The sequence below is a fragment of the Triticum urartu genome, chromosome 7A (genome assembly GCF_056163025.1).
Source record: "Triticum urartu cultivar PI428250 chromosome 7A, HENAU_Tu73, whole genome shotgun sequence".
In the NCBI taxonomy this organism is placed as follows: domain Eukaryota; kingdom Viridiplantae; phylum Streptophyta; class Magnoliopsida; order Poales; family Poaceae; genus Triticum; species Triticum urartu.
Window position 1 is genome coordinate 127370598 of NC_141879.1, and position 12813 is coordinate 127383410.

Here is a 12813-nt window from a genome sequence, read left to right on the forward strand (position 1 = left end):
CAGCCTCGTTGGTGGCCTGATTTTCTGTGTGGCTGGTAGCTTGCCTATTTTTTCTCGGGAACGGTCAAAATGAGTTGTATGCTGCTAGCTCTGGACGGGAAAATACATGGATGAACCCAAGTACATCCGCACCCACTTCGAAAGACACCTTTTTAAGTTTTTGAAAAAAACTGAAAATTGTTGCACATGTACAGCTTCACATTCTATGCGTGCGCCAAATGTTTCGAAGGATTTTTTTTGTGTGCAAAAAAGACAAAAATCTGTCTCATGGAACACTATTTTCAACCATTGAAATTTGTCTTTTTTGTGGAGGCAAAATAAAATGATGTATTTTTACAAAAGTTTGTGTCGCGCACATATTTTTGCAGAGATGTAGACGATAATTTTTTTGGAATTATTTATAACATGGCGGGATACCGAGCAAGAAGAGGAGGGTCCACTAAAAAAGAGAAGGGCCCATCGTGGGCTGGTTTTTTTTGTGTTGGGCCAGTGTGTTGAAGATAACATGGCGGACCACCATATTCCTCTCACACATATGGTCTGAATTTGGGGTAGGATGGACTGTCCAGACGGTTGAATTTTGAGAAGCCCGCTAGGCAACAGTTTCATGTCCGAACATGGTCGGGCGTACAGGAGAGAAATGAGCGTCGGACTTGGAGACGACCCTAATCATTTGTTCAATTAAGTTATATATATATCATAGCCCGTAGCAACGCACGGGCACTCTGCTAGTGATATTTAATGCATGTGTTCATCTCTATTTTCCGACTGCCATGAGAAAATAATGATGTTTTTTACTAGTACACTTGTGCTCCCTCACTGACAAAACCAATTCTGAATTAGAAGGCCAATCATGTACTTGGTTTCACCAACTGGTGAGGAGAAAGAGAAACAGAGCTTGAAGAGGAAGAAGAAGAAGAATAAACAGTGCCAAGGCGATCTTGCTGAAGCCAGATGCCTCAGTCGAGGCCATTCAAGGGCTCCGGCAACGACTACCTTACATGTGAGACGATCCTCCAGGGAGCCCTTCCACTTCTGCTGTCTCACTTAATTAATTAGGAGTACTTAAGTACCACTAATTTATTACTGCCTAATTTTCCTGTTGGAGTTAAACAAATCTTTAGTAGGACCCTATACTGAATCATGTACGTGTGTATGTTTGTCTATGGAGATGAATCGTGTGGTGGAGCAGGGAGGGAATATTATTAGTGTCATGACATAATAGTGCTATTGTTTTGCATGTCAATTTAATGCCATTGGTTCAATGAGGCAATGTTTTGCGTATTGTCCATCATGAATTTGATGCTACTGTTTGAGTAATATACTAATGTCTTCCTATCCTTTCTCACTAAGCTAATGAAGGTTTCACCTTGTTCCTACTTGTGCAAACAGGGATCATGTTGTGCCAATCATACATTTTAGTGGAACTACACAAGACAATACAATGAACTTATCCCAGCCAGTGATTTAACTCTGCTGGAAGTTCTTGATAATCTTTCGATATAATCTCAGCACTGGTAAACAAGAGTGATTTCAACCATACATTTGAAGTGCACAAAAATATATATACTATTGTGTGATTCCAGTGAGTGCTTTATCATCTCTTATGGGACTACATGAATAAGGTTTTTTTTCTCAGGTTGGTACGGGCCTAAGGCCTTCATCCATATTAGTTTGTTGTCATCTCTATTTGTATCGTGCTACTGTCATGAGAAACTCCTTTATCTTTGCACGTTAAAGTTTTGCAACCTATGATCAATGGCAATGCTTTCAGTGTTGAGTTGAGCTAATTGGCACTGATTAAATAAACTAATACCTCTCTTTAACCAAGACTACTATGTTGCTAACTTTACCAATTAAGATAATGAGGGTGCTTCTATTTGTTAGTGTATGTTTCATCAACTAGTCCCACTATTACAGTAATCTCTCTCTCTCAATATATGTGCCAACAGGGATGCTCAATTTTGGTGGAACTGCACAAAAACTTTGGGTGCTTCATTGCCTCGACAGCTTCCGTCCTTTCCTGTCAGTCGCTAATCTCCGCTTGCTTTCTTCCTTTGCTGTCAGTCGCTTGGCTTATCTCGGCTTCCAGTCAATGTAAATAGTAATTGATATGCTACCTCACACAGGTTGGTACTCGTCTTTATCCTGATTATTGTGCCTGTCATATGTATTGGTAATTTGGTATTGTGCTACTGTTTGCCGATTTCATAAAGGAGTAATTTGGAGCCTGAACTCGCAGGCAAATCATTACATCGGGTGATTTCAGTAGAACTGCACAAAATGATCAGATGGACAGGTACTTATGCTGCTGCTATGTACTCCAAAGTTCACTTAGACAAGCATCGATGTTGACAAGAAGTGCCTATATTCATTTGATTATCAACCAGCATCAACCAATTGTCAAACTCCAAGTATTAGGAGAGTGAACGTCAAAAATATTGCTTGGTGCATAGCCCAGAAAAACGCAGTCCAGTATTTGGTCCCAACTTGTGCCTTTTGGTTATCGGCACATATGGCAGTGAACTATATGGCATGGAGTCTAAAGATTCCAGACAAGTTGGTTAACGCGTATATTCATCTGGCACTTAATCAGTCTGCACGCCAAGGATGCTCCATTTCAGTTGAACTGCACAAAAAATTTGGGTGGTTCATTTTCTCAACCGCCTCCTTTCTCGTCTGCAATGTGGAATTTTGGCGAGATACAGGACCAAGATGAGCCAGTAAACTAGTTGGATGAAAGTAGTGGCCAAGTTGGTCAAACCTCCCTCGGCACGAGGCCACTATTTGAGGATAAACCTCCAAGCAAAGTTCAGATTGTCTGTGCTGCCTCTTATGTACTCGAAAGTTTACTCGTACAAGAACTAATTTTAGCAAGAAGTACATCCGATTGAACACCATTTACCAGTCTGTACCCTAGGTAATTAAAGTTCGTTCATGGATCATATTGGCTGTGATCTCTATCATTTGGATGCATAAACATACTGAACATGTGTATATCTGAATCTTTTTGTGAATTATGTATGAATATTGTCGTGTGATCTATCAATCATTTGGATGCATAGATATGCTGAGCTTGTGTATATATGAATCTTTTGAGTTGTTGATAGTGAATGTTGGCTATGAATATGAGCGTGTCCTGTGAACCTGAGTTTGATATCAATGTTTACCTTTTCTGTTGTATTTGTGTGTGAACTTGTTAGTATGCCTACTGTGGGGTATAAAACGCAGGTCTCTTATAAAAGTAAAGCTGTGTCCAATTTATGTTTTCCCTTCTAATCACATTATATATATTTATATTATTACTATTATTGTATATTTTATAGAGACTTATATATACATTATAAAAACATCCCACGTGTTATTAACTTATAAAAGTAAATGTTTAACGGAAGTTGGCAAGGAAAATCCTGATTGTTTTTGACTCACACGCAAGGAAAATCCTGGTGATTGCGTACAAAAGCTTGCGAAGATTTTAAGGACCAATTTAATAATAACACGCTCATTTTTATTTTGAGTAATAACTCGCTAATTTCTTAATTATATATATAAAAAATGTGCCTCTCCTGTTTATTCTTTGATATTAATTGCTCCTTCTAACATAACATTATATATATAACGAGCCCACCTAATACGTGTATTTAAAGGAAGTGCAAATGGGCTGGGATTTCTTAGAAAATATAAATGGGCCTGATTGACGCGAAATTATTTGTTCACCCATCCCAGCAAATGGACTGTACATTCTAGAAAACATGGGTTAAATATATGCCACATTTTTGCAGGCTGACATGTGGGCCAATAGGTCGAAGCTTACGCAGGGCGTTGTCAACTTGGTCAACAAATGATTGTGTCATCCACAGCCATTGGATTTATATCCAACGGCCGGCATGCACCTTCAATCTCTCGTCTTCTTCCTCCAGCGTCGCCGGGACCGCCTAGTCCGGCCTCCGGCGGCTAGCGGCTCTGCTTAGCACGCATCGCTGCGAAGCGCTACCCCACCGCCGGCCAGGCTATCCCTCCACCCCTCGACACCTCCTGTTATTCTCCACAGACTACAGCCCCAAGCCGCAACAGAACCAGTTATAACCCTTCTCCTCCTCTCAATCTGCGGCTCCACTGCCGCGTTTTCCCATCTCCGAGTCGTTCCCGTCCGGGGCCTCGCCGTCGTCCACCGCCTCGCTGCGTTCGGTGCGGCATGGTCAACAAACGAGAGTCATCAGAAGAGGATTGTACGTGGAGAGCCTGACGTCTGGGACCCACGAGATCCATGGTCGCATGCAAGGAAAGTTCCTCCTTATTAAGCTGAAAAAAAATGTTTCCTCCACCTGATAGCTGGGACCCAACAGCTGTATTTTCGCGCGGAAGGAAGTGCCTCCTTGTTTTGCAAAAAAAAAATATTCATCCCGTTGACAACAGGGATCCGTCCGTTTTGGTGACTGACTTGTGGGCCTACTAAGCGGACGTGTACGCACGGCTTTGTCAACTTAATCAACAAATGATTCTAGCAGCTGGACCGTTGGACGTTAATCCAACAACCATGCTCCTTCTTCAACCTCTGTTCTTGCTCCTGTCTCTCGTGGGCGGCACCGCGGCTGTGCTGCCGCGCACCCGAACCAGTGAAGTTTCCCACTCCTCTCCATCTGCGACTCCACTGCCCCGCCTTCCCCATCTCCGGGTCGTTCCAGTCTGGGTGCGCTCGGCACGGTGTGGTCAACGTGGTCAACAACCGAGAGTCATCGTAAGATGACTGTACGTGAGAGGCTGACAGTGGGGACGCACCACGCCCATGGACGCATGCATGCATCGGAACGCGGCGAGGTCAACGTGGTCAAGGAACGACTTCCATCGGAAGTATACTGTACGTGGAGAGTCTCAGCTGGGTCCACGGCCGCAGCAAGTAAGTGCCTCCTTATTACGCGGAAAATAATGATTCCTCCAACTGACAGCAGGGACCCACTGGACGGGCCACCGTATTTTGCGAAAAAACGTTTGCCCCCTGACTGCTGGGACCCACCTGATGGGCCACCCTATTTCGCGAAAAACGTTCCCCTGCTATCAGCTCGGACCCACCGGAAGTGCCTCCTTATTACGCACAAAAAAATGAATACTCCCCTGGCTAGCTGGGACCCACCTTGGTGGGAGGCTGACTTGTGGGCCTACTAAGTTGACGGGAACGAAGGGCTTTGTCAACTTAGTCAATATGAATGATTCTAGATCCAGTGACCGTACGATGTCCATCCAACAGCCGTAGTGCTTCTTCAACCTCTGGTCTTCTTGCTCCAGCCGCCCAAAGCAGCGCCGGTCGTGCCGCATGCTCCTGCCTCCCGTGGCCAGCTGTGCTGCCGCGAAGGCCTCACCGCCCCCTACTATTTCCACCGCTGGCCAGGCCCTGCGACGACGGCAGCCTCACACCGTAGCTGAACCAGTGAACCCTCGTACTCCTCTCCGCGTGGGCTTTCACTGCCGCGTCTTCCCCGGCTCCGCGTCGTCCCCTTCCTAGGCCTCGCCGTCGTCCACCGCCGTGGTGCTCTCCGCGCGGCGTGGTCAACATGGTCAAGGAACGACTTCCATCGGAAGAGTACTGTACATGGAGAGGCTGACAGCTGGGTCCACGGTCACAGCCCAGTTTTTTTGTGATTTGCCGAGTAAGTCGCTTTGTCAGGCCTGTTGGGCTGCAAATCTTTCAAGACGAGGAGAGCTTTCATTCGGCTGGCCGAGAAAATAGCCCATCAGTAATGAGAAATGGGTTGTACATTTTTAAAGCACATCGAACCGGCAATTAGTTTCAAATATCTTTTTTTCATTTTGAGATTTTAAATTACATTATCTTTTATGCATGGAGAATTTGTTGGATTTTATATTGATATACATTTATTTTTAAAATCAGTTTGAATGTGAGTCAAAATTTCGGGATTAAAAACAGTTCGGACCGCACCGAAATATGCACAATTTTGTATAATTTTTTAACCGTGGCCACAATATGGGCTGTAATGCTAACAAAAATAATATGGGCTCCAAAAAAACCTTAAGAATTAGCAAATGGGTTGTAAATTATTAGAAATAATGTCAGATGGGCTATATGCTGTTTTCCACAGATTTGAGGCTTTCCTAAAAAAAGGTTGACGCACAAGCAGTGATTATTGGACGTCCATCGAACGGCCGTCGTGCTTCTTCAATCTCTGCTCTTCCTGCTCCAACCGCTCAAACAAGCGCCGGCGGGACTGCCCGCTCCCTCCTCCCCGCGGCCGGTTGTGCTGCCGCGCAGGCCTCACCGCCCCACCGTACTCCCATCGCTGGCCTAGCCATCCCTCTACTCACCCACACCTGCTGTTATTCTCCGGCGACGGCAGACGAACCAGTAAACCCTTGTACAGTCATACTCCCCTCCGCGTGGGAAACAACTACCGAGTCTTCCCTGCCTCCGTGTCGTTCCCTTCCTAGGCCTCGCCGTCGTCCACCGCCCTGGTGCTCTTGGCGCGGCCTGGTCAACGTGGTCAACGACCGACATGCATCTGAAGTGGACTGTGCGTGGAGAGGCCAACAGCTGGGTCCACGGCCACACGCAAGGAAATGTCTCCTTATTACGCACAAAATAATGATTCCTCCACCTGACATCAGGGACCCACCGAAAGGGCCTCTGTATTTCGTGAAAAAAACATTACCGCTGCTGACAGCTCGGACCCACCAGCTATATCTTTGCACGCAAGGAAGTGCCTCCTTATTACGCACAAAAAAATGAATACTCCCCCTGTTAGCTGGGACCTAGTATAGTGGCAGGCTGACTTGTGGGCCTACTAAGTTGACGGGGATGGAGGGCTTTGTCAACCTAGTCAATATGCACGATTCTAGCTCCAGTGACCGTACGATGTCCATCCAACGGCCGTAGTGCTTCTTCAACCTCCGGTCTTCTTGCTCCAGCCGCCCAAACCAGCGCCGGTCGTGCCTCGTGCTCCTGCCTCCCGTGGCCGGCTACGATGCGGCGGAGGCCTCATCGCCCCCTACTACTCCCACCGCTGGCCAGGCCATCCCTCTACTCACCCATACCCCCTGTTATTCTGTGGCAATGGCAGCCTCACACCGCAGCGAACCAGTGAACCCTCGTACTCCTCTACGTGTGGGCATCCACTGCCGCATCTTCCCCGACTCCGCGTCGTCCCCTTCCTAGACCTCGCCGTCGTCCACCGTCCTGGTGCTCTCGGCGCGGCGTGGTCAACGTGGTCAAGGAACGGCTTCCATCGGACGTGGACTGTACGTGGTGAGGCTGACAGCTGGGTCCATGGCCGCAGCAAGGAAGTGCCTCCTTATTACGTGGAAAGTAATTATTCCTTCACCTGACAGCGGGGACCGACCGGACGGGCCACCATATTTCACGAAAAAAACGTTTGCCCCTGACTGCTGGGACCCACCAGCTACATCTTCGCATGCAAGGAGGTGCGTCCGGGCAAAAAAACGATTCGCCCCCTGACTGCTGGGACCCACCAGCTACATCTTCGCAGGCAAGGAAGTGCCTGACAGTCGGGACCCACCTGGTCGAAGCGTACGTAGCGTTGTCATTCTGGTCGCTAACGTTTACGTACATATATACTGGTGGATGTAGAGGCGCGCACGTGTCGTAGTAGAGGTGCGTACATGTCGTAGTAGAGGCGCGCACGTGGCATGTACACATACGTACAACGGCCAGGGTGCAAGAAAGAAAATACGGCCATGTATGTGTACATACGGGTTGGGTCTCGAACGCCTACTCGCGCATACGTATAGCCAGGGCTCGTGTACATGGCTGGGTCAGAACGGAGAAACAACGTCGTCGTCGTGTTCATGGGGAGCCAACGGAATGCGTCGTGTTCATGGGGAGGCAACGGAATGCGTCATGTTCATCGGGAGGCAACGGAACGCGTGGGAGCCAACCGGCTGGGTCGGAACGGAATGTGTGGTCGTGTTCATCGGGAGGGCTTGGACGGAACAGACGATGGAAACGAGGCCTGGCGTACCGCACAACAGAGGAAACGGACCTCCTACGTTCGGATCGGGGTCCTGTTGATCGGGAGGGGTCTAGCGTACCGCAAAACGGAGGAAACGGACCTCCTACGGTCGAAACAGGGGTCTTGTTGATCGGGAGGGGTGTGGCGTACCGCAAAACAGACGAAACGGACTTGTGTTGGAGCGCTACGGTCGAAACGGGGGTCCTGTTCATCGGGAGGGGTGTGGCGTACCGCAAAACGGGACTCCACGGGATACTGTTCATCTCCACCGTCGACCTCCTCCAGCCTCCATGGGCTACCGTCGACCTCCTCCAGCCTCCACGGGCTCCTGTTCATCCAGCCTCCACTGCGCGCTACTCCACCGGCTACTGTTCAACCACCCCTCCACGGGCACCCCTCCATCGTCTACTGTTCATCTAGCCCTCCACACCACGGGGTCCTGTTCAACCACCCCTCCACGGGCACCCCTCCACCATCTACTGTTCATCCAGCCCTCCACCACACCACGGGGTCCTGTTCATCCAGAGGCAACGCCACCGCTCACTGTTCATCCAACCCCCCTACACCACTCACTGTTCATCCAATCAATCGGCTTCAGTTAGCAGCAGTAGCGAAGGAATCGCTCGATCGGGTTCAGTTAACAGCCATCGATCGATCGCTCGGGTTCAGTAACGCGTAGCCTGCAGTGCAATCGCTCGGGTTCAGTTAGAGCCCAACGCCTCGCTCGGGTTCAGTTAGAGCCAACGCCTCGCACACACGCGCGTACGTGTACGAGAGAAACGCGCATCGCTCGGCCCCCGACCTCCCACCGTAACCGAGAACTCCACGAAATCCCCCCCTCGCTTCTACGACGGTTTTTTTCCGTCATGGACGGCCCAAAGAATGTCATGCAGCCGCGTCTCCGTCCTGCCCAGGACGAAAAGCCCATTTTCTGTCATGATTTTTTGTCATAGAAGTAGGAGCCCGCCACATCTATGATGATACCGGGTTTTGTCACAATTATCGTCATAGAAGTGTCATATGTATGATAGAAAAAAATTGCGTTTGGCCCAAAATGTCACGGATGTGTCTTTGTTTTGTAGTGTATGAAGATCTTCAGAAGGAGCGTGATTCATTACTTGCTCAACATATCAGCGCTACTCAGGATGAATTTGTTCCTCCATGTTTGAAGTGCATTGAACGTGAAACTACTAATTCTTCACCTGAATGCTCAAATACTTCCATTGCTGCAAATTCTTCAACTGCCTCTGCTATCACTAATTCCTCATCCGAGGACATTGCTAGTATCACTGATGATGCAGGGCTGAAGGAATTGTATATGACAGGTGATAACCCACAAGTATAGGGGATCACAACAGTTTTCAAGGGTAGAGTATTTAACCCAAATTTATTGATTCGACACAAGGACAGCCAAAGAATATTCTCAAGTATTAGCAGCTGAGTTGTCAATTCAACCACACCTGGAAACTTAATATCTGCAGCAAAGTATTTAGTAGAAAAGTAATATGATAGTAGTGGTAACGGAAGCAAAAGTAATATTTTTGGTATTTTGTAGTGATGATAACAATAGCAACGGAAAAGTAAATAAGCGAAGAACAATATGTGAAAAGCTCGTAGGCATTGGATCGGTGATGGAGAATTATGCCGGATGTGGTTCATCATGTAACAGTCATAACATAGGGTGACACAGAACTAGCTCCAATTCATCAATGTAATGTAGGCATGTATTCCGAATATAGTCATACATGCTTATGGAAAAGAACTTGCATGACATCTTTTGTCCTACCCTCCCGTGGCAGCGGGGTCCTAGCGGAAACTAAGGGATATTAAGGCCTCCTTTTAATAGAGTACCGGACCAAAGCATTAACACATAGTGAATACATGAACTCCTCAAACTACGGTCATCACCGGGAGTGGTCCCGATTATTGTCACTTCAGGGTTGTCGGATCATAACACATAGTAGGTGACTATATACTTGCAAGATAGGATCAAGAACTCACATATATTCATGAAAACATAATAGGTTCAGATCTGAAATCATGGCACTCGGGCCCTAGTGACAAGCATTAAGCATAGCAAAGTCATAGCAACATCAATCTCAGAACATAGTGGATACTAGGGATCAAACCCTAACAAAACTAACTCGATTACATGATAAATCTCATCCAACCCGTCACCGTCCAGCAAGCCTACGATGGAATTACTCACACACGGCGGTGAGCATCATGAAATTGGTGATGGAGGATGGTTGATGATGACGACGGTGACGGATTGCCCTCTCCGGAGCCCCGAACGGACTCCAGATGATGACTCCCGAGAGAGTTTAGGGCTTGGTGGTGGCTCCGTATCGTAAAACGCGATGAATCCTTCTTCCTGATTTTTTTCTCCCCGAACACGAATATATGGAGTTGGAGTTGAGGTCGGTGGAGCTCCATGGGGCCCATGAGGCAGGGCGCGCACCTAGGGGGCAGGCGCGCCCCCACCCTCGTGGCTAGGCGATGGGCCCCCTGGCCTTTATTCTTTGCCGGTATTTTTTATTATTTCCAAGAATAATCTCCGTGGAGTTTCAGGTCATTCCGAGAACTTTTTTTCTGCACATAAATAACACTGAGGGAGTCCTGGATTAGGGGGTGTTCGGGTAGCTGGACTATACCTTCAGCCGGACTCCTGGACTATGAAGATACAAGATTGAAGACTTCGTCCCGTGTCCGGATGGGACTTTCCTTGGCGTGGAAGGCAAGCTTGGCGATGCGGATATTCAAGATCTCCTACCATTGTAACCGACTCTATGTAACCCTAACCCTATCCGGTGTCTATATAAACCGGAGGGTTTTAGTCCGTAGGACAACTTCATCAACTCCATAGACAACAATCATACCATAGGCTAGCTTCTAGGGTTTAGCCTCCTTGATCTCATGGTAGATCTACTCTTGTACTACCCATATCATCAATATTAATCAAGCAGGACGTAGGGTTTTACCTCCATCAAGAGGGCCCGAACCTGGGTAAAATATCGTGTTCCCTGCCTCCTGTTACCATCCGGCCTAGACGCACAGTTTGGGACCCCCTACCCGAGATCTGCCGGTTTTGACACCGACATTGGTGCTTTCATTGAGAGTTCCTCTGTGCCGTCGCAATCAGGAAGGATGCCTTCTCCCGTCTTCAAAGACGGCGCCGTTGCTAAGGGAGCCTTGGCTGTTGGCCAAACCCTCCGGCTAGGTGGTTTCCTCATGACCGCATGTTCGGCTGTTGCGCCGATGGTGACCTCTCGGGTCATCAAAAGCAATCTACACGTCAGCTCGGAGCTCGTCGAGCAGTTAGATCCAATGGAGCTCTCTTTCGTAAACGAGCTCTTGGATCACATCGTCGCCCTGGGGGTCGCCACAGATTACGACCAGGTTGGGCTTAAACCCGATCTAAGAGAAATTAACTCTCCCCAAGTCACCCACCACGTTGCCGTGGTAGAGGCGCGGTGCGGCGACCCTTCATCTATTTTAAGGACTAGTTACGTCTGAATTCCCGATCCCTCTGTCGTGGTTCTAACTCTGACAGTGATGTAGGGGGGTGAGTATGGAGAGGCTAGATCCTAGCTATTGGGAAGTTGTTACACGCGAGGTTTACGAGTTCAGGCCCTTCTCGGAGGAAGTAATAGCCCTACGTCTCAGAGCCCAGAGGCGGTCGACTGGATTATGCGTGTATGGATTACAGGGGTGCGAACCCTCCTTACTGAGGAGGGGGGTGGCTTATATAGAGTTTGCCGGCCCCCTCCTGCCCCCAGTAATGCAGGGTTTAAGGTACATTTAAGGTCGGGCGTTACTGGTAACGCCCCTAATAAAGAGCTATAATGACCATAAAGACTACTTAACAGCTGACCGTTTGCCTGCGGAGTGACTATAGATCTCCCGGCGGTCGAGTGGTTGGCTTCATGGTCGAGTGATAGCTTCTTGGTCGAGTGTCTTGAACCTGTCGAGTGGGATGCCTTCAAGTCGATTGAAAGGTGATTTCTCCCAGGGGTGTCCTAGAGTGGGACTCTTCGGTCAGGTCCGTGTCCCTACCCTAGGTACATGTCTTCATCATTAGCCCCCGAATGGATCGAGGTTAGAGTGGGGAAAGAGTTGGAGATCTTTCCGACTGGTTCTTCGGGCTATGTGAGCGCCTCGTTTCGGGACAATCGTCACGGATGACGTTGCCAACCTTTTTCAGTCGCCTTGATCCATTCCAGGCCTTCCGTCGAGTGAATTTCTTTGTTTGTGCCATACCGAGTGCCGGCGCGATCGGGGTCTTCTATTTTTTAGCAAGTTGTTCCGCGGCCCGCGGATGTCGCGGGATTTGGATTTTGGGAAGCGCGCGGGATGGGAGCAGCCGCAGTAATCGGAAGCGATAAAGCGGAAGTTCCTTGATCTCCGCGTCGCCTTTTTCGCCACGTACTGCGCGCGCGTCTGTTGCGGGATTTGACTGGATGGCCTGGGCCTACCGGTCAGCCACTCGGGAGCGGCCCCTTATAAGTTGCCGGCTCGGGGTTTCCAGGCCGTGCGCTCTCTTCTCCTTCCTTCTTCCTCTCTCCCTTTGCCAGTCTCTCTGCTGCCTCCGCTCTCACCCTAGCGCCGCGAGCCCGCGTGAGATCTCTCCGGCGACGATGGCGAAGGGCAAGACCACCGCTTTGGAGCGCGCGAAGAAGGCGGCGGCGGCGGGGAAAGGGAAGAGATCTGCTCGGGGCGGATCCTCCTCCAGGACCGCTCTGCCCAAAGGTTGGATCCAGGGCGACTGGATGTCCTCGGTGCTCCAGCAAGAGGATCTTGACGACATGGTCGAGGGGGGAGCCATTCCCCACGA